General features: G+C 36.7%; 1 protein-coding gene across 3 annotated transcripts in view; it reads right to left on the bottom strand.

Moving 5' to 3' along the window:
* Positions 1 to 19293, bottom strand: part of PLEKHM3 (pleckstrin homology domain containing M3) — a 179002-nt gene that overhangs the window by 64650 nt on the left and 95059 nt on the right. The window lies entirely within an intron of this gene.

Genomic DNA, 19293 nt, shown 5'->3' with positions numbered 1-19293 from the left:
AATCTATAATGCATGATTTCTAATTTCCAATCAGTGTTCTCTCTGGGGGGAGGGGGGAGATTCTATGAAAAATAGGCTAAAATGATGTAAAATTTTGCTTTTTCTTATTCTTCTCTTCATAAAGTCAACTATTGATTATTCAGGGATGAATTAACCAGCCATCAGGAGGGGCAGTGTAGTAGAGTATCTAGAAAGCCAATCTTGGGGATAGGAAGAATTGGTTCAAATCTACATTTGACAATGTATCTTTGCTGTGAGACCCTAAGCAAATGGCTTAATTTTTTGGACCCCGAACCCAAGCAACTTTGTAAGTTGCAGAACATTTGTAGATCTACTTCAGTAAAGGAAATTTCCTTATTAAGTAATTATCTGCTGTAATTAAATCAATAGTCCTAGACCAAAAAACAAAATCCATCAAAGTGCAGACTATAGCATTTAGCAGCTCTGCTGTATTTTTTCAGACTATTAAATAAGGTGGAGAGTGGTCTCTCTAGCTTTTATTACTTGTTGGTTTCTTCCTTTTCACTCTCTCTAGTTCCTATCCCGTTGACCTCCTGCGTTGTCAAGAACACTTTTCACAACTTTTCAGTAGATTTTCCTATGTACAATTTGCAGTTTTCTTTGCTGTAACACCCTATATCTTGTGTACAAAGATTCCCTCCTTTACTTTTCTCCTCTGCTTGTATTCCCATCTTTAAATTGTTCTTTCTTTTTCAGTCTTTTCTAATTGCAAATGAACTTGGGAACCTTCTCCTCACCACGTATTTTGGCAAATAGCTCATACCACATCCTCACATGTGCTTATTCTGGATGCTTCGTCCATTTTAGAATGGAAAGTTCCTATTGTCAGGCTATCACTCCAAAGACCATATAACTGTATCCTTACAACATTGCTTTGAATGCCCATGGGTTAAAAAGTAAAGAGAGGTCACAGTCCCTCCTTTGAGGAGTACACATTTTGAGATTGTTTAGATTACCCAGAGCAATTATATGAATGCTTAGAAGAAACGAAGAGAAAAAAAGCCCTAGGAATTAAAGAGAAATGAAGGAGGGCTAGGCAATCCCAGTGAGCATAAATCTGAAGGCAGAAATCTGGCTGTTTTATGCATATGAGCTGAGAAAAAAGTGTAGCAATATGATGACCTGGCTTCAGCAATATGAGCGACTGATCTGGAAGCATCTGTCTATCTGGATCAGCCTGGGGTTCAACTTCTTAGCAATAATAAGAGCACAGAGCAGAAAGGGACAAAGGGCCCAGTGTTGTTTACATTGTAATAGTTATGAAAGGCCCCTCCCATTCCCCCTCCAAAAAAAGCACCTTTAATAGTGGGGCTTGCTGCAAGGTTGAAAATAATCTTTATTAAGGTCAAGTTAAGAAGCCACTTTAAAAACCAATATTCTGCTTTTATGAAAGAGATGAGCAAGCAAGGAACAGAGAAAATTTCAGACATAAGCCGTGTTACCTCCAGAACTTAATGGAACACATGAATTCAGCGAGAGGTCCAGAATTTAGACAAGATTCAACATCAGCTAATTCAAAAGAGTAAAGCCCCTTTAGTCCACTTCCCTTCCACCTCAATGTTAAGGAAGCAAGAAAGCCAATTACACTAACAGCAGGGACTCTCTTCGGCTAGAAGGGAGAAAGTATTGCAAATCCTCCATGTGCTTTATGAGTTAGGAGAACTATAATTGCAGGTAAAAGGAAAAATGGTTTCTCTTTGTTTCTGCCAACGTTTAATTCCTAGGTAAGCTTTTCCCTTTCATTTTGCAGAGATCTGTACCAAGTTACAATGATCAGAAAATGTCCTGAATCTAAACTAGATTTCTGTATGTGCATATTAAATGCAGTAAATACTACAATTCTGTAAAATCCATGACAATTACCGTGTTCTGGATGTGTTAAAATTGGAAAGGTACTTTTTGTGGGCTGAAAAGGGAGATGTCAGTGCTGTTTGCCCTTTTGAATAAGTATTAAGGCAAAACATTAGGGTCTTGTTCTATTGGTTTTCTGGGAGGTCCAAGGTAAAGAGACGAAGCCTGCTGTACTCTAACAAGATTACCAAAATATAGAAATTGTTTCATGGTGACCTTGAGGCTTTCTGTCTAGAGAAAATCAGAACTAATATAAAGAGATCTGATGTCTCATAGGTTGTCACCTGGCCAGCACAACCAAAGTCATATAATGTTGGAATTAGGACCCACCCTTAAAAATCTAGTTTAATTTCGTCACTTCAGAGATGAGGAAATTAAGGTCCTGACAAGTGAAATAACTTATTTAATGTCACAAAAGAATAATAAAGCTAGACTAAAATGCAAGACAGATACTCTCATGTGCCTCCCCAGGCTGGCACATTTGTTCTTCCATCAGCTGGCTCCTATTTTTCTCTCCAAGCCAGAGGAGCATCTTCTGCTCCAACCAAGTGGCTCTACTCATTTTCTCTTGAATAGTCCTATTTCTTTTGTCATAGCTGCTCATGATGATACCCTCTCTTCTATTCATTGATTAAATAATCATTGCATATATGTGCTAAGTACACCGAGAAAGAGAAAGGTTACCATGTCATGGTCCTAGATCTCAAAGTTTAAAATCTAGCAGCAGATCAAATGGGGATAAAGGAATAATTAACTACTGGCATCAATTTTCACAGACTAATTCTATGACCCTGAGGATGTACTAATGTCTCATTTGAGGGAACACATACAATCCAGTGATGCTCAGTGCATTTATTTGGCTCTCCCTTCCTAAAGTCATCCTAAGACAATTTATCATAGAGCTGCTTAAAAGTATCTTTTGATCAATAACCTAAATACTAACTAATGAAAGTAATTAATCTGTTTCATCTTCAAGCAAACAATTTTCACTTTCTTTAACCAATCTTCATATGAAATTATTTTGAGACTTTTCACCATTCTGAATTGCCCTCCTTCTGGATGTTCATTCATTCATTCAGTGCTTGTTACATATCAGGGCAGCGCTGTGCAAGATGTTGGGGATATAAAGAAAGGAGAAAAAAGCCCAATCTAAACCCCCACTGAGTTTACATTCTAATAAAGGAGGGCAGCATGTAATTATTTAGGTAAATACAAGATAGAGGGACATCATGTGAAAAGATGCTCCAAGTCATTATTAATCAGAGAAATGCAAATTAAGACAACACTGAGATACCACTACACACCTGTCAGATTTGCTAGAATGACAGGGAAAGGTGATGCAGAATGTTGGAGGGGATGTGAGAAAACAGGGACACTGATACATTGTTGGTGGAGTTGTGAATACATCCAGCCATTCTGGAGAGCCATCTGGAACTATGTTCAAAAAGTTATCAAACTGTGCATACCCTTTAATCCAGCAGCGTTGCTACTGGATTTGCATCCCAAAGAGATCTTAAAGAAGGGAAAGGGACCTGTATGTGCAAGAATGTTTGTGGCAGTCTCTTTGTGGTGGCCAGAAACTGGAAACTAAGTGGATGCCCCTCAATTGGAGAATGGCTAAATAAATGGTGGTATATGAATGTTATAGAATATTATTGTTCTGTAAGAACCAACAGGATGATTTCAGAAAGGCCTGGAGAGACTTATATGAACTGATGCTGAGTGAAATGAGCAGGACCAGGAGATCATTTTATACTTCAACAACAATACTATATGATGATCAATTCTGATGGACATGGCCCTCTCCAACAATGAGAAGAACCAAATCAGTTCCAATAGAGCAGTAATGAACTGAACCAGGTACACCCAGTGAAAGAATGCTAGCAGATGATTATGAACCACTACAAAGAATTCCCAATCGCTCTAATTTTGTCCGCCTGCATTTTTGATTTCCTTCACAGGCTAATTGTACACTATTTCAAAATCCAATTCTTTTTGTACAGCAAAACAACTGTTTGGACATATATACATATATTGTATTTAATTTATACTCTAATATATTTAACATATATTGGTCAACCTGCCATGAGGGGCGGGGAGGGGAAGAAGGGGAAAAATTAGAACAAAAGGTTTGGCAATTGTCAATGTTGTAAAATCACCCATGCATATATCTGGTAAATAAAAACTATTAAAAAAAAAAAAAAAAAAAGGATAGAGGGACATCCAAGATATCCAAAGACAGTTGCTATGTTATCTTAGAATATGTAAGAACAGAGTATATAATATATGTGTTTGTCAGTCTCCCCAAATATAGAATAGCTTTCTTGATTCTGTTTTCATTTTCCCTTGCCCCTCCTCCTCCCATTACTATATGAGATAACAGTATGTTACCTAAGAAATTTGATGATGTCTTTCTACTCTGTATTCCACAGGATGGTAATTGCTATTGACAATAATTGTTCATATTTTGAGATTCATATTATCAATATTCTAGCCAAAATGACCTATTGACTCTTTCCTGAACATGGCATTCCATCTGCTGCCCCTATGCCTTTAGGTGGTGCAAACTTGAGTCAGAAAGATCTGAATTCAAATCTGATTTCCAAAACTTAACTAGCTATGTAATCCTGGGCAAGTCACTTAACCCTATTTGCCTCTGTTCTTCACTAAACCTTTTAAGGCTTCCTAGAATGTGGCTGTATCCCAACATTCCTAGTTCTAACCCTAATATCTCTCCTTCAGACAAACTATACATCAATGAAACTGGAACTCTTGTTACTCTCTGAACAGTTCCTAAGTTTCTTTGCTCCACATTTTCATTCAATATATCCCTTCTTCCTGGAATAGCCTTCCTTGCTCTCCTCTTATTCCTGCCACAATTAGCTTTTCTTAACTACTCTTTTTTTTTTTTCCCCCAGATGAAATTCTAATACCATTCCTTCTGTGAAACCTTCTCTAGCACACCTCTCATCCTCACCAATTGCCTCTGTTCTTCATTGGTAAAAGGGGCTGGAGGAGAAAATGATAAAGCACTCCAATTGTTCTTCCAAGAAAACCCCAAACAGGGCCACGACTGAAACAATTTAAAAAACCACCTCCTGCCTGGTATGCCCTTTCTCCCTGCCTCCACCTCCTGGAATTCCTAAATCCCTTTTAAACTCAGCTCAGGTGTTACTGCCTAATCTCTCTGTCCCGGTTGTTTAGGATTCTCCCCCACCCCATTTGAAATGAACTTTGTATTCACATTGATATATTTTGTAGTTAAGTTTTGTATCTATATTGTTTCCCTCCAAAAGGCAGGACCTGTATTATTTTTGTCTTTTTTTATAATAAGTGCCAAGTATAGTTCCTGGCATATAATATGATTGCTGAATCGAAATGAAAACTTTTAAATAATAACTTGCATTAATAAAGGGTTTTTTAAAATAACAATCCTTTGAATTTACCCAATTTTACAGATGAGAAGATGAGAAAGAAAAAGACTAAATGACTTGTTTATGATCATTCACTAATAAGGGCTGATAAGTACTCCCCTCCTCCCCTTTAACACAATTGTTTTAAGTATTTTGTAAACTCTAGTCTAAAGCATGAATGTTATCAAATGATAACTATTATTACAAATTATCAAAAAATTCCTGATTTTTAGGGTTTGCCAGTTGAATACTGAAACATGACCTTGGTTTTCCTTAGTGTTACTCTCAACCTATCCATGCATTTTGCATGAGGCTTGTGTTGAATTGGAAAAGTTTCCTAGAGGGCTTGCTGCTTATCAGTTTAAACTTCCAGGTTCTTTGGATCTGTGTATGCATAAAAATGGAAAGAATAAAATCAGACCTCCCTATTATATGGAGGCAACGTCTTACCTCATTTGTTCCCTTAATGATACGAAACAGAAGAGATATGATAGAACTTGAAAGGACCAGTGTTATGACCACAGGATAGCTCTATATGGATCTTAGTGAATTTCCCAGGGAAAGAAAAAAACTACTCGGTAGCTTCAAAAGCTCAGGCCTACTGAAGTGTCAAAGGCTTAAAAAAAAAAAAAAAAAAACCATGTAGGATACTCCATTGAATTCTTGCTGTTGCTAGGTACGCTTTTCTTTCTATGTTGGGCTGCCTGGTTCATGTCTGACATCTCTCGATTTGGCCTAAAGCCACATGGAAATTCCTGGAGTGCACTTGTTGACTAAGTTATATAGAAGTCTGTCTAACTTCTCTGAGCAGTCTGCAAGGATGAAGGTTAAGAGTTAGTAGCAGTTTTGTAACTTTTCCTCAAAAGGAGGGTGGTGATGGTGATATTATTTAAAATTTATTCAGTTCCAAATATAAAGGAAAAAACTTCAACTGGAGAAATTCATTTTTAATACCACTTATCAAGTGGCAAATTGGTGATTAGCTGGGAAGTGTGGCAGTGAGAAAAGGAGTATGACAAAGCTATAGATTGTCACTTTATATTTATGTGCAGAGTACATCATGCAAAATGCCAGACTAGACAAATCAAAAGCTGGAATTAAGGTTACTGGGAGAAATATCAACAATCTCTGATATGCAGAAAATACCAGAATGGCAGAACATAAAGAAGAATTAAAAAGCCTCTTGATAAGGGTGAAAGAGGAGCTGGCTTGAAATTAATATCAAAAAAACCTAAAATTTTGGCAACTGATTCTATCACTTCATGGCAAACAGAAGAATATCAGATTTTACATTCTTGGGTTTAAAGATCACAGCAGATAGTGACTGTAGCCATGAAATTGAAATACATTTGCTTCTTGCAAAGAAGCAAATCTGAATAGCATACAGAAGAAACAAAGACATCATTTTGCCAACAAAAGTCTGCGTAGTCAAAACTCGGGTCTTGCCTGTAGCAATTTTTGGCTGTGAGAGAATAAAGAAAACTGAGTGCCACAGAACTACACTTTCAAATTGTGGTGCTAGAGAAGATTTTTTGAGTGTCCCTTAGAGAGTAAAGAGATCACATCAGTCAATACCTAAATAAATTCAGACTATTCACTTCAAAGTCAAATAAAGAAGTTGAAGTGAATAGTCTGAATTAATTTAGGTCAAATAAAAAAGTTGAAGCTTAAAAAACTTTGGCCATATATAAGAGGACAGAACTCATTGGAAAAGACCCTGATGTTGGGAAAGACTGAAGACAAACGGTATGGCAGAGGATGAGATGATCATGAAAGCACTGAACATGAGCTTGGACAGACTCTGGAAGACAGAAGGGCCTGGCCTGCTGTGGACAATGGGGTCATAAATAGTTGGACATAACTGAACAACAACAGGACGTGCTAATGTCACAGTGTAAATATGAGATAACTCCATGTTACAGTGTCAGCATGGTTGGTTGTCTCGAACATCATCACATAAATGGAAATTCTGTGGATGTTTCTGCAGGTTATTCTCCTTATTCCTATTATTGACTTACCCTTCTCCTACAACCTCAGGACTGGTTGCCACAAGGCTGGCAAACAGCAAAGGTCCCATTTCTTTATCGTCAGAACTATTAATAGGCATGCTGAATTCATAAGCTGTGCCATAATCAATAGGTATCATTGATTATTTCCCTAGGAAAGGAACAACTTAAAATATTGATTATTTAGAACACCACATAATTCAAAAGGTGGATGACAGATAAACACTGAGCTTATCTTCCTGGGCAAAGGAATCAAGATAAACTTCAGTACCTTTTTGGCCTGCATTCTGAGTAGTTTAAGCATGTTACTGAATCTATCAGTATGTCATGGTGATGAAACAATATCATCCTTGCACTTGCCTCATTCCCATTTTCTTCCACTGAAACTATTTATGTGCATGTGAAAAAAATAAAGCAACACTCTGACTAAATAATTTTCCATCATTTTGTCAGAGTGATTCAAAAGCACCCTGCAAACAGAGAGCTCTTTAGAAATATCAAATCAGGCATGAACCCTTTTTCCTAGATTGCTTCAGGGCTCTAAGAACTTTGGTTAAGTCAAAATGTACTTATCAATCACTTATGAAGTGCCAGGTACTTGGGATACAAAGACAAGAGTGAAACAGTTCTTGCCTTCCAGAAGTTTGTATTTTATTGTGGAAGACAACATATGGGTAATACAAGATAAATACAAGGAGATTTTCATGGGGGAAGTCATAGGAAACTAGGGGATCAAGAAGAGCTCATTCAGAAGGTAGTGACTGAATCTTGAAGAGCACTAAGGATTCTAAGAGGTGAGGTTAGGAGGAAGGGCCTTCCAGGCATGGATGGGGAACCTGGACAAAGGCACAGAGAGGGGAGATGGAGGGATACACAGTAATTATAAACTGGAATATTGAATGCCTAAAGAGAGTGATATATAATGTGGATGGAAAGGCGGGCTGTAAACAGGCTATGAACAGCTTTAAATAGTAACAAAAAAGGTTAATATGTCATTTTGGAGAAAAAAGGGAGCCACAGGACTTTACTGAGAGAGTAACATGATCAGACCTGTGTTTTAGGAAAATCACTTTGGTATTTGCATAGAAGAGAGATTGAAGTTGAGAGAAGGAAATAAATTAGGGGTCTGCTGCAATTGTCAAGAGGTGATATGGGAGTGGTCCTTATCCTAAAGGGAGGAAGAAAATAGATGTAAGAATGGCAAGATCTCACTTTGACTAAGTAGCCTAAGAACATGTGGAAGGATGCTAAGGTTTGCCAAGATTGTGAACCTGGATGACTAGAAAATTAATGATGTCTTTGATAGAAAGGGGGGAATTCAGAAGAGCAGGATTTGAGCGAAAGAGAATGCGTTCTGTTTTGGACATGTTGAATTTTAAATAGCCATAAAGCACCCAGTTTGAAATGGCTAGTAAGTGGTGACAGGGTAGATCTGTGTATACATAATTTGTTCATCAGATTATAATTAAATTCAGAACAGAGGATAAGGTCAAGAACTAAGTGCAGAGAGGAAAGAAAAAAGGGCCTAAAATAGTACTATGGGATACCCCTACAGTTGGTGATATGACAAAGATGATGGTCCCGCAAAGAAGAATGGGGAGTGTTAAGAGTCAATGTATTTGTTAAGTGTGTACTACTGTGCTAGTGAAAAGTTCAGGATGAAGAAGACTCTGAAGGACTTTTGGGGTTGTTCTTTCAGACTGGATGTTATTGGTAGAAACGGGAAACAGGGTTAGGCTGGGCCAAGCAACTTAGATGACAGCAAGCATGAAGAGAGATGTAAATGCCTAATCATTTTTTGAGACATTATCAATGACAGGCAAACATTATATTCCTTTTTTCATGTGAATGATGATTTCACAAGTATAATTTTATTTATCCTCTAAATCCTGTTTTAAAGAAACAGGGGAAAAAAAAAAAAAAAAAAAAAAAAAAAGGCCCTGAAGTCCAGATCTGTGCTGATGGAAGAAGTACCCACACTGATGACAAAGATCCTTCCAGTATGACATACTCGAAAGAACATCAACTTTGGGAGTTTTGAGATGACAGAAATTGGAGAAAACTGGAAAGCTTCATTTCTCTAAGGCTTAGTTCTTCATCTATAAAATTAGAGAGTCAAAGGTCCTTTCAGGCCTAAATCTATGATTCCATGAGGCTTTGTTTTTTTACCCAAATAGATGGATATGATGTAATCAATTTTTAAAATGGCTAATGTAGTCAAATAATTATACTAGATTTTAAACTACTTGAAATCAAACACTGTTTTTTCCCCCTATCTTTGTATCCCCTATAGTACTTAGCCCCAGTGTGTTATGAATAATAAATGCTCAATAAATACTGGCTGAAGGAATGAATAGAGAATCCTCCTGAAGGAGAATCTATGTTTTTCTCTCTCTCACACATAGAGATATATGCCACTCTTCAAACAAAATAACTATTGACCCACCATCAGAAATTGTTTTAAATGCCTGTACTCTTATATTCGCCTGTATTGTCTCTTATTCAGTTCTCCTTGGGACTACTAGTCTGCAAGTATGAGGTGGAAGCCTAGGTGGACAGTTAGTGGTAAATATAATATGTAGGTAAATATAATATGATCTCATGGCAGATAATCTTTTGAAAATAAGTAATTAGGGGGCAGCTAGCTGGCACAGTGGACAGAACGCTAGCCTTGATTTCAGGAGGACCCGAGTTCAAATATGGTCTCAGACACTTGGCACTTCCCTGCTGTGTGACCCTGGGCAAGTCACTTAACCCCAGCCTCAGGGAAAAAAAAAAAGAAAGAAAGAAGAAAGGAAGGAAGGAAGGAAGGAAGGAAGGAAGGAAGGAAGGAAGGAAGGAAGGAAGGAAGGAAGGAAGGAAGGAAGGAAGGAAGGAAGGAAGGAAGGAAGGAAGGAAGGAAGGAAGGGAAGGAAGGAAGGGAAGGAAATAAGTAATTGACACATAAAACTGTAGAATGTTGGAGTCACAAGGGACTTTAGACATCATCTGATCCAACTCCTTCATTTTCCGGATGAGGAAGCAGAGGCCCAGAAAAATTAAACTTCCTCCTCAAGATTATGTAATAATATAATTATTACAGTAGCAATAGTAGGAAGAAAACTCAGAATTACAGACTCCTCACTTAGTACTATTTGCACTAAAATGCAATATCTTTATCATTAGTGTTACCAATTATTTTAGATAAATAGGGAAAGAAGATAATAGGGAGATGATGAAATTTCAAATTTTATATCAAGTCAGAAGCAGCTGTTAGAAATCTCCAATTTCCAGTAAAGTGATTAATACAGCCTTTATATAGTTCTAACACACTGAGCAGATACTTATAACATGTTCTTTGTTCTTCCTAGGGTTAAAAATGTATTAATTATGCTTTGAGATAAACTACAGTATACTGGCTTTGGGATTTTGAGTACAGGCAGTGCTACAAGTCAAACACTCAGAGACAAATGTAGAGCCACCCATGGTAGATGATGACCTATCAGGAGGACATGGACTTTTTGAGTTATTTCACTTGTGGCGATGTCTTTGCAGTATTATCCATATCCAAGCATTTGTGAGACATAAGGCTGTCTAAGATTATGTATATATCTTCTTACTGTGGAACAATTGTTTCCAGGGAAAGATAAACCAATTAAAGCAAATAAATTAGTCACAAAAGTGGGAAAAATTAAACACCCAAAGATGACTGGTTTAGACAGAAAACAAACCCAAAAGCTTGAACTAATTCACAATCACATGTTGCACATGTGTGCAAACCTTTTTATCTCCTACCATATAATATGTGGCCATGCACAGTAAACAATGAATAAAAACCCAAGAGAAAGCTTTCTTTTCCTTTTCTACTTCCACCAGAAATAGAGATAGGCTGGCAGGACAAATGGTGATAGGGCAAGAGAATAGGGGAGTGGCTAAGTGTCTGATGGCGGTTTAAGATCTACTAACTATGTGGATCAACAGTGGCCTTCCAGTCTCATAGCCTTTAACCTGCCAATCATCCAGAAAACAAAATGTTTTGTGATTCACCTCTTGCCTCCCTTTCCATGTGTTTGTTGGGGAGAGACAGGGAAAAATACCCCTCACTTAAAAAAAAAAACAAAAACAAAAAAAACCCACCACATTTCTTTAAAAGGCATGATTTGCCTACCAAGTAACTTAGGTCCCTCTTTTGCTAATTCATTAAGTGGTTGGAACAGTTCTGGATAAAGTAGCTAACAGAGATTTAGTGATGTTTTAATAGAGGCCTGATTCCTTGCCTTACCCCAGATTACTCTCAGGGCTTTAGGAAGGCTCTGATGGCTACAAGAGAGCATAGTCATTGCCCACTGAAGAGAATGTGGGAGCTGTCACGCTTTGTTTTTCTGCTTGTTAAATCTGAATGCTCCTAATTAGTTATCTTGCCTGCTAAAGCCTGGGTGAACAATGGAGAGGAGATCAGAGGTGGGGAGAGGCTATGAATACATGTTACCCAAGCTGCTAAGGGTGGAGTAGCTGTTAACTTGGTTGTAGTCACTGGGGTACTGTGTTTTGATGAGATCTGGATTCAAAGCAATCAGTCCTTGTGTGAATAAAGGTCATCACCTGTTACTTCTTCGGTTAAAGGGCAGCTGTGCTACGATGCCCCTTTGGGCAGGCCTATTGTTGGCAGAGTCAGTGAATAGAGAGGAAGAAGAATAATGTTCCCATATTACGTTTGGGTGATGGCTAGGGTTATACTAAAATAGCATAATTTGCTTTAAGAAATAATGCAGTGAATGAAGTGTATGGGGAAAAAAAAAAAAAAAAAAAAAAAAAAAAGGAGCTTCAAAGTGCATTAAAAAGGGCTTTAAGGAGCGCTTGCCCTCAGCCAGAAAGCCTAATAAAAATCACAGCCAGGTCTAAAGTTGTGATTATTTCCTAACACAGCAAGTCAGACAAATGTTCAGGTTACATATACTATAATTTCCTGAGTACTGGAGGTGAATGGAAGAAATGGGAGGTCATTCAATCAATAACATTTACAGCTCACCATGTATGTGCATAAGGACAAATCTTAATAGTCTACACTCCTGAAAGAAAGCAGACTTCAGATCAGCCAAAACATGGCAAATAAATCAAAAATCACTTTTAGTTTGCTTTGTGATGACAGCATGATTATTTTGCAACAATCAACAATTGCAAACAATTTTTGTTTGTTTTAGTTAACTTTACTATTAGTTTGCATTTCCTGAGCACATACTGACCAAGGCAGCAAAGGAAGACATCAAGGTCTACTGGGAAGAAAAAAAATGAAAAATTTACTTTTTTTGGGTTCTCATTTTGCTTAATTAAGTCATCTTATTGGTAAATGAAGTGTGCTGAGGCAGTGTGGTGTCCCTACAATAAAATTAGCCCTAGGCAAACCTGTGAAGTATATTTTTGGGGTCCCCTTCCTCCTCTGTGGTGATACCTGGCAGCTCAGGGCCTTAGACTGTGGCTGAGTGTCCTATCTAGTCTGCCATACTCCTGAACTTACTTGACTCTCCTTTTACATAAGAATTTACAAATTCTCTGTTTTCCAACCAGAACTTTGGGAGAAGGCTGACTAGAACCACTCTAACAAACTAATTCAAGTTAAATTATTAATAAGTAATATGTTACATGTTTAACATATATTGCATTACTTGTTGTCTAGGAGAGGGAGATGGGGGAAAGGGAGAAAAAATTTGGAACACAAGGTTTTGAAGGGGTGAATGTTGAAAACAATCTTTGCATGTATTTGAAAATAAAAAACTACTACCAAAAAATGTGTTACTATCTCAGATAATATACCTGAGTTTCCAAAGAGTCCTTAAGTAGCCCAAAGGCTTCACTGTAGTGGATCAACTCAATTTCAGGGATAGAGTCATTTAATCTCTCAGTTTCCTTATCTGCAAAATAAGGGACTAGATAATCTCTCTAAGATCTCTTCTAGCTCTGATTATGGCATGCTAATTAAATCCTTCAGGTTTGTAAGAAGAACAATGTTTCACAATATTCTAAGAGAAAAAAAATGCTTGTTTATGAATACCTCAGTATTTTAAGAATCTTCATGATGTGAATATTCATTCCCTGGAGATAGTAGATCTCCATATGCCATAGTAGAAATCTTTTGAGAATTCCAGGGGCAAAATGATCCTTACCTAATCATCACTTGGTGGCCAGCCAAATTTACAATTGATAAATTGCCCCAACTATTCTAGTCCTCAGATGGCATTAATAGATACCATGCTTGAAGCTCTTCCAGCATGGCAGCATGGCAGCATGGCAAAGTCTGTGCTGACTCAGTGTTGCTTCTCTGCCATGAGAAGGCTAGAATAGCAGAGATATTTATTGGAGGTATGAGATCTAACAAGAAGAAGAAAAAGAAACGGAATTACAAATTCTATTTATTCATCCATCTATTGACTATCTTTCACCTGGATTTTGATTTTACAGGTATGATGATCTACCAACTGGAAACTAGGCCCTAATACTAATGCAGATTGACAACTTACCTCATGGCCTAAATGAATCTAGATCACTGCCCACAATGAAGGGGAGAAGAAGCAGGATTTGAAACCAAAACTTTCTAACTTCCAGAGCCAATTCTCTAGCCACTACGGCATGTTGTTGCTCATTTAATTAATTATGTACTTAAGGGATATGTCTTGGTGTAGGCCTGAGGATCTGAGAATATTATGAACAGAAATTCATCTAACAAAATTCTAAGATTAATTGCACCACCTTGTCATGTCCTCCCGACTCCAAGGCCAGTGCTCTCTCCACTGCACCATCTGATTGCCCGGATACCATATCTCAGACATCCCCTAACTTCCCAGAATTTGAATATCTTGTCTTCTTTTAAACATATTATCCTTTCCCATTAGATACTTTAGTATCTAATTAGTCAAGAGTTTTATTGACTATGAGTTTTGTTCATCCTGATAAAGAAAAAATTTAAAATGCTGATCTGATCAACAATTTGCTTTGCTCAGTTTCTTATAATCTGAGATCCCCAATAAGGAAATTATCTTTTAGCTGAATAAAGAAATTATGAGGTTGGGTACAGAATGATCAACTCAGGTAGAATTTTATCTTGGTAATAAATATCAGTCAATAGTTAGGAGCCAGACAGCTACAACTTTCATAGGACAATGAAGTGAGTTCTGATTGCTAAGCAAGAATGAAATATTTCGGGTCTTAATATTTCTACTCAAAGATTTTGTTATCAAGTGAATAGGTAATATCAACCAAAATGTCTGAGTAGAATTTGTTATATTAGCTTCATATGAACTCAAGGTAAAGAAATTATTTAAAACATTAAAAACTGTTAAAGTAGTTGAAGACCCTTATCCAAATATCAATTTAGTCAAATTGCTAAAGCTTTAAAGAGTGTTATCTTTACAGTACACATGAACACCTAACATGTGTATTGTGCTTAAAAGCTTGCAAATACCTTACATATATCATGACTTAAATTTTGTGTTTGTATCTTGACTATTTTGTATAGTGTGTGGAACATTGCAGGCCACATGCTTGCTGACTGTTTGATTTCATTTGAGTCCGGCAACAACTATTCCTTAAGGAAGGCTCTACAGGTATTACTTTACCTCTTTAACAAAGGAAACTAATGATCAGATAATGACTAATTACTAAGTTTCAGTGGAAAGATTTGGATCCAAATCTTCCTCATTCCAGGTCTAGTACTTATGTTGTACTTTTATAGTCCATCTAAGCCTGTGTTATTAATTTTCTGTGTATTATAACATATTTTATATCCTAAGATATTAGAATGAAATCTCACATTTTCCTCTTTAATATCTGCTAGCTGGATGACCATGAGGCAAGTCACCTAATTCTTCAGGGCTTTAAGTTCCTCATCTGTAAAGTGAGACTGATACTACTAAAAATCTCTATTTTATAGGATTGTTTTGAGGTTCAAATAAGATAATGTAAGCAATTTATAAATCTTAAAGTATTACATACAAATATCTATTATTTCACTAGATTCATTTTTAAATTATTTGTATCTTACCATATAGCTGATCATGCCCTATTAACTGGATTACTCCCACCATCTTTTTGTTAGTTATTTTTAGTCATGTGAGTCTTTTTGGCTCCTTTGGGGGTTTTCTTGGCAAAGACACTGAAATGGTTTACCATTTCTTTAATTTTGCAAATGACATAATTGTGGCAAACAGGATTAAGTGACTTGCCCAGAGTCATACAGCTAATATATGTTTTTGAACTCAGGAAAATGAGTCTTCCAGACTCCAGACCCAGCACTTTATCCACTCTATAACCTACTTGCCCAACAACTTAACTCCTATTAACCTATTGCCTGAATGAAGTTGTAGAAAATAGTGAAACCATGATGACTGAGGTTCACTACAAATGCATGTGACATTTTAATAACTGGGCCCTCATTTGAAGCAAAGCAATCCTTTTATACCTCCCTAAATGATTTACCATTACATTCACCACAGCAGCTTTCTAACCCCTTATTCAACAAATTCTAATGGCTCCCTATGACTTCTAGGACTCATTATAAAACCCTCTATTTAGTGTTCAAAGCCCTTCCTAACCTGACTACTTCCTACCTTTATTTCTTATACTTTACTCCCGAATCCTCTGTGCTCCACAGTCTGGTGATATTGGTCTCTTTGCTGTTCCTCAAACAAGAGTGTCTCCTTGTACTGTGCATTTTCACTGGCTGGCTTCCATGATCAGAATTCTCTCCATCCTAATCTCTGGCTCCCTTCAAAACCTAGTTAAAACCTCACCTTCCATAAGAAGTCTTTTGTAATTCCCCTTTATATCAATGTCTTCCCCCAGTAATTATCTTTAATTTATCATATATCTCCACACCCCCCCATACCTATCACACACTTAAAAGATACTTAAATGCTTGATCTGACTTAACTATCTTATTTCTACTATAAGTTAGGACTCCATTTTACCTAAACATTGATAAACGTTTGTTGAATGAATACAAGGACAAATTCCTTCTTAGAGGTTTGTAGCTTGGGTTTTATAATAAAAGTCAAGAATAAAATGGAATTTACAAAATATAAATTTGCTTTCCAGAAAATTTTGTAGAAACATGCATGTTCTCTCCACTGTATTCTTTTAGAAGGTCATGGTGTTATCAAATAAACCATGAAACACTAGATAGCAGCTAAAATGGCAAAGCACATTTGAGGGGTTAGAGTCAATTTACAGGATGTCCTTTTCTAGCACCCATGATTCTTCCAGCAGTGTAACAGTCTATTTTCTCTCTTGGAAAGAAATTTTCTTTCTCTTTCAATATATACTTTTTTTTTTTTTTTTTTTTTTTTTTTTGGTAGAGACAATCTGATTAAAATTTATTCTTAAGGAGGTTGTAGAAGAAACCTTTCAGTATAGATAGGATGGGTAGAGATCAAAAGCTAAATCCAATTTAATGCCCTTCTAGTAGGAGTAGTAATTGAATTAAACTTCTTCTAAATATGGTAAATTTGGAGATCACATAAAGATAAGCACAAAGAATCAGGTTAGAAAAAGCTGTCAAACCCAAGGAAGCCTTGTGACTCTTGTCTTTCCCCTACCACAGGGGAGTTTGATAAGCTGTTGATTGCCTCTATCACTTTACCACTAAGGTTGAGAACTGATTAAACAGCTTAAAGGCTCTGGGGGATAAAGGTCTGGGTCTACCAAGGTGACTGACTGCTGCTTCTGATTTAAGCTACTTGCTATCTAATGGCTGGATTATTAAAAAAGCAGCAGCAGGACACAGAATAGTCTTATAAAAATGGACTTCTGCAAGATGGCTATGATAGTCATTTTAACATAAATGTAGAATTACTCCTATTTTGGCTATTTTATCTGATAACAAAAGTTGGTTTTGAAAAACTTTTTTAAAGAAAAGTCACTCTGCGGATCTTTTCCAAGTAATTCCAAGTATCATAATTTCCATCACTTAGGGGCTTTAAAAGTTAATTCCTTTAAAAAGTACTTTAAGAGATACCATGGGCAGGTATATAAACAAAATAAGCAAAAATATCTATCAGCATTGTAACTATGATTATTTCCCTAGGAATCATCTGGACAGAAAAGCAAATTACAAATGCTTTTCTTTTTTCTCTATACTAAGGATTACTCTTCAGTTGCATGATAAACAAATATGATGTCCATCATTTCCTAAGCAGCAGAGTCTAAAGATTCTTGCTGGGTTTCTGTCTGCCATCAATGAAGATATCTTTATTTCTATGCTACATTCTATGCTACATATAGCTGATTCCTTTCAAACAGCTTCAAAGAATCTTTGCTTACTCCAAACAGGAAAATCAAAAGAATTCTTACCAACCACTTCAATATTTGCAGAGAACCTATTGTGTGTAATAAGACTAATGTCTTATGACAAATATTAATTGGGTTACACACACACACACACACATTTATCTATTTATGATGACAGGTCCTAATACCCTGAGTTCTTTGGATATAAGGCTCAGTTGTATTCCCAAGCCTAATATAATGCCTTGTGTAATAGGTACTTAATACGTGTCTATTATATGGAATTATTCTTAAAGATTCTATGGATTATATTTATGTGGGGCAGGTAAAGTACTTAACTATTTAAAAAAATTTTAAGATCAAGCAAGAAAAGAAATGTCCAATGAATGGAAGGGATAATAAGTTCAGTAGGAATTCAGGGGCTAGCAGAAACTGTCAATTTTCTCTGCTTCTCTGGTTCTTCAGGGTGGTTTGAGTTTTCAACTGGAGATGGTGGAAATGGTTTGAACAAAGCTAGTGAGGGCTGACAGTGTAGATAGGGCATGTGTATGCTAGAATGGGCAATCAAGTCTAGGGGCAGTGAAGGCTTCATGTAGGTAGTACTGGAAGGTAAAATTAGAAAGGTAAATATGGGCCAAATTTTGGAGGTCTATATATTATACAAATGGGCAGGAAGGAGAAATCTTGGAAGCTTCTGAAACTGGAGTAAGAGGAGCAAAGCAATGTTTTAATTCTAGTCTGTCAATGAATCAGCCTGAGAAGTGCTGAGGGTGGGAGGGACACTTAGGATCTTCTCTCCAAGGAAGAGTATGATAAGTAATCCTCCTGCTTTCTCAAATAACGGTTTTATCATAACCTGGCAGGAAAATGGAATTTGGGAGCATTTGACCCAGGAAATCCTTAACTATTCCCTAAAATGAATGGTTATGTCTCTGTGAGAGGAGTTAAATTAACAAGAAATGGAGGGGAAATAAAACATATGACAGGTACAGAAAATGGAAAAATAGGAAGAAAAAACAACTTTAAAGATATTAAAATACTTTATAGTGAAATATTTATTTATTTCATTTCTTTACCACTACTTATTCTTTGAGCTTCTATAACCTGGCTTCTACCTAACATTATTGGATTTCTGCTTTATCTCCTTCAATCTTTCTGTTATAGTTGAAATTGTTGATCATTCCCTCTATCACAAAGCATTCTAATAATTTAGTTCCTATTTTATATTTGCTTTCCTAAACTGAATGGAATGTTGTGGTCAGAGTTTACCTAAATTTTAGCAATGCTTTTGGTAAGATATCCTATAAACTATTTTTGTAGAAGATAATATATAACTACATGGCTTCAAAAGTAGTTGGTATCTTTTTTTGGGGGAGAGGAGGAGGGCAAAGCAATGGGATTTAAGTGACTTGCCCAGAGTCACACAACTAGGAAGTATTCATCTAGAGGCTGGATTTGAACTCAGATCTTTATGAGCCCAGGGCTGTCCTCTATCCACTGCATCATTTAGCTGCCCTCAAAATTAACTGGAAAGCTCAACGCAAAGAGTAATTGGTTCAATTGCAATATAGTAAGAAGTGTCCAGTGGAATGCCAAAGGGATCTGTTTGAACCAAGTTAGATGTTAGGAGAAATAGCCCAATAATTAGAACTGTGTGTCATCTGAGGAGTCTAGTGGAAGCTGACCTAAATGATTAAGCAAAACTTACTGCATTTAGGTCTTCTGAGTTTGTAGCTCAATTTTTTTCT

The sequence above is a fragment of the Sminthopsis crassicaudata genome, chromosome 3, assembly GCF_048593235.1.
Source record: "Sminthopsis crassicaudata isolate SCR6 chromosome 3, ASM4859323v1, whole genome shotgun sequence".
Lineage (NCBI taxonomy): Eukaryota > Metazoa > Chordata > Mammalia > Dasyuromorphia > Dasyuridae > Sminthopsis > Sminthopsis crassicaudata.
This window is presented reverse-complemented; position numbering and strand designations above follow the sequence as displayed.